General features: G+C 49.9%; 1 non-coding gene across 1 annotated transcript; it reads right to left on the bottom strand.

Moving 5' to 3' along the window:
- Positions 1-3,263: 3,263 nt before the first annotated feature.
- LOC135020849 (U1 spliceosomal RNA) lies at positions 3,264-3,428 on the bottom strand. Its single transcript, XR_010218199.1, has one exon. It is a non-coding gene; the product is annotated as a U1 spliceosomal RNA (small nuclear RNA).
- Between the last annotated feature and the right edge of the window lie 620 nt (positions 3,429-4,048).

Raw genomic sequence — 4,048 nt, 5'->3', positions numbered from 1 at the left:
GGCGGTGATGCAGGGCAGTTTGGAGTGAGTGCTGACATCTGGTCCGGACTGAAGGACCTGGCAACGATTACTGACATGTCGTCTACTGTCACTACATATGATTCTGTCACCTTTGAAAGAATGGTGGAGGATTATATGAGTGACCGCATCCAGGTAGGCACGTCAGACAGTCCGTATGTATACTGGCAGGAAAAAGAGGCAATTTGGAGGCCCTTGCACAAACTGGCTTTATTCTACCTAAGTTGCCCTCCCTCCAGTGTGTACTCCAAAAGAGTGTTTAGTGCAGCCGCTCACCTTGTCAGCAATCGGCGTACGAGGTTACTTCCAGAAAATGTGGAGAAGATGATGATCATCAAAATGAATTATAATCAATTCCTCCGTGGAGACATTTACCAGCAATTGCCTCCAGAAAGTACACAGGGATCTGAGATGGTGGATTCCAGTGGGGACGAATTAATAATATGTGAGGGGGGCGATGTACACAGTGAAAGGGGTGAGGAATCGGAGGATGATGAGGTGGACATCTTGCCTCTGTAGAGCCAGTTTGTGCAAGGAGAGATTGATTGCTTCTTTTTTGGTGGGGGCCCAAACCAACCAGTCATTTCAGTCAGTCGTGTGGCAGACCCTGTTGCTGAAATGATGGGTTCGTCAATGTTTTTCTTTTCAATCTAAGCCCCTGCAGTTTTCTGTAAGAATCTGCTTCGCTATGATGATCAACAAGTCACAAGGGCAAACACTCAGGGCTGGAGGCGTAGATCTTAGGACCAGCTGCTACAAGCATGGCAAAGGTGTCACTATCATTGGTGACACCCAGAGAGGCAGCGAGGGAGATTGTAATGCAGTGCGTGCAGATAAGCAGCGCAACGGTAAAAAGGAGGCATGGTCTCATAGGTAGGGGTGTGGCCTGTTTTCCTGAATCTCCATTTTGTTGCTCCGGGTATCCCGGGGGTTGAGTGCTGCACCCGGGGACTAGTGTGTGAGTGGTGCTGGCTCCTGCACAGTGACAGAAACTGGGTGTTGCACGTAATGTTACAGTGAAACACCCATATTCTGTCACTGAAGAGGAGCCGGCACTTTGGTGTCACCCCCCTTGGCGGGTGACACTCGGGTGTGGGCCGCAACCCCGTTGTGATGCCACTGACCCATGGGAAGCTTTACGTGGCTTACCCATGTGTTAGTAGCCCCAAGCATCTTTTGTGTTAGTCCCTGAAGAAAAACTTCAAATATTTACAAATACATTTTGTAATCAATGGGCCTAATTCAGTAAGGATTGCAAATTCTGCTAAGTAACAGAATTTGCAATCCTTTGGTTCGCATGCTGGGGCCACCCAGCATGCCGCCTCCCTTCTTGACCACGCTGAAATTGCAGTCTCAGCGCAGTTCAGCGTGATCATAAAAAATGGGTTAGCCTCCTGTTGGTGCAGACTGTATGTGTGCGCAGGAAGCCGCCACCATTTTTGTGATCGCAGCTGCTGCATGTGATGTCATGCAGCAGCTCTGACCACACCTCCTGTTTCTCCGTTGCCGACCCCATTTTGTAGCCCTGCCTATGCACCGCTCCATCTCCGACTTGGAAATGGATTGTTGCTGACCCCCCCCCCCAGCACCGATTGACAGTCAGAAGCGATCGCATTATCTGCGGGGTGCCGCAGAAAATGCAGGCGCATGCGTATGCTCTTAGCAATTTTTGCAGTTGGATTGCTTATTGCGATTGCAATCCAACCTGAATCAGGCTCTATTACCTATCACAATGCACTGCGGGTAGTACAAAATGGGGTTAATATAAGAGAAAACCCCCCCAGAGCTGTGCTCCTTAACTGTCCCTGGTGGCTAGTGGAGCGGCTGCCCAGTAATCAGTGTCCACGCCAGTGCGCACATGGCCCACCCCCTACAGCCACGCTGGATCACGGTATAGTGTGGGCACAGAAGTCCCTTACCTCCCTTTCATCAGCGGCCTCGTGATCCCGGAGGGCGGTGTGTGTGTGACTGACCTTAGGAAGAAACCGGAGCCTCCGCTGCAGTGACCCAGCAACCAGGGCACGGGAGTATACTGCGCCGCTGGGACTGATGGAGCTGCAGTAAAGATGTCTATTAGACCTAACCTGCTGCAGCCCTTGTAGATTCTTATAAAAAAAAGTTCTTCTTTTCTTGTCAAAATTAATAGCTAAGAATAGGCTGCCTGAGGCAGCCCCCTGTTAAGTGGCCTGCTACTGAAGGCACCAACTACAAACTGAGCTCCCTGTTCATGGAAGCGAGGTTATAGAGCAGGGGGCGCTGAGCATCTTGGGAACAGTCAAAAGCTTTGAGCCTGTTGGTGCCTCAGATCAAGATCCTACTCTACACCCCAATGTGAATCCTTGTGGAGTCCAGTGTACCCCACAGAAGAAATGAATGTGTCACACCCATTGGCAGCAACATTAGAATAGCTGCTGATGGGCACAATTGAGAAAGGAAGGGGGGAAAACATTTGAATCCAGCACATATATGTAATTTGAATATGTAATTTGTACCTTCCTACTTTAAAATGTAATGGATGAACCTCACCCTGTGAGAACTATCTTCATGATCAAGAGATCTCATACGCAAGAAAAGCATGTGTTGGGATAGGGCTGTGGAGGGCGGCTGCTCGAGCACACCCCCGTCAAGTTAAGGAGATTCAACTGAGGAAGCACAAGGGAACTCTTGTCTGGGGACAACAACTGCAGGGAGACCACATCTTTTCAGATGAAAATGAGAGGGCGGAAGGCTGCCTAATACTGAAGCACCCTCAAACATCAAACCATATGCAACAACTAGTACAAGCATTCCTGGGGAAAGGTCTGCAGCAGACGGATTTGCATACGGTGATGTCATCCAAGCAGTGGGCCAAAGTTGGCTGGAACCCTCATCTGCATATGAAAAGAGAAAAGGGGCGCTTGTATGACCCCTAGTTCGCATTGAACACCCCCCACCCTCCTTTGGTGTGGGGCTCATGTTGGCCATGCCCCAGCCCCTGAAGCATTCAAGCTGATTTCTTGCAGCTGCTGGGCACTGTAACAGCTCCAGAGCTGCTCTGTAAGGCAAATAAAAGGGTGTGGGCCCTGCAACACCACCTGTAGTTCGCATTGTGCGTTGGAAGGCACAAAGCAAGCAGACGGGAGAAGTCAGGATAGTGCGCAAGGGCATAGAAGGGAGGGGCTCAAGAAAAGATAAGTGGAAACAGACAGCAAACTAGGCTGGAGAGAGACCTGAGACAATGAGATCTAAATTATACCAGAGCAAACCAGGGGAAAGCACAAATGCAGTCCCCCCCCTACCACAAATTATGCAGTTGAGATTCCCACATTTGGGGAAATCACAGAGGTCAGCATACCCAGAATGCAATGAATGAACCTCACCCTGGGAAAACAATCTTCATGACCATGGTATCACCTAAGCAAAATAAGTATGATTTGAGATAGGGCTGGGGAGGGCCGCTGCTCAGGCACACCTCCGTCAAGTAAAGGAGATTCAACTGAGGCAGCACAAGGGAACTCTCATCTGGGGACAACAACTGCAGGGAGAACACATTTTCAGACGAATGTGTGAGGGCAGAAGGCTGCCTAATACTGAAGCACCCCCCAAACAACAAACCAAATGCAACAACTAGTGCAAGCATTCCTGGGGGAAGGCCTGCAGCAGATTGGTTCGCATATGGTGATGTCATCCAAGCAATGGGTATAGTTGGCTGCAACCCTCGTCTGCATATGAAAAGAGAAAATGGTCACGCAGGGCATGGCGGCCTTTGTGGGGTTGCGCTTGGATGACCCCTAGATCGCTTTATACACCCCCATCAGTGTGGGGCTCATGTTGGCCATGCCCCAGCCCCTGAAGCATTCAAGCTGATTTCTTGCAGCAGCTGGACCCAGTAACAGCTCCAGAGTTGCTCTACAAGACAAGTAAAAGGGTGTGAGCCATGCAGCAGCACCTGTAGTTTGCATACACACATATATAGGACAGCATCTCTTATATGCCCCAGGGGCAATAAAATAGTATCCTTATCTAGGGTATCCGTCCATGCCGCTACAGC

This window comes from Pseudophryne corroboree, unplaced genomic scaffold (genome assembly GCF_028390025.1).
Source record: "Pseudophryne corroboree isolate aPseCor3 unplaced genomic scaffold, aPseCor3.hap2 scaffold_359, whole genome shotgun sequence".
NCBI classification, from domain to species: domain Eukaryota; kingdom Metazoa; phylum Chordata; class Amphibia; order Anura; family Myobatrachidae; genus Pseudophryne; species Pseudophryne corroboree.
The sequence above is the reverse complement of the archived record's forward strand: the minus strand, read 5'-3'. Positions and strand labels throughout refer to the sequence as shown.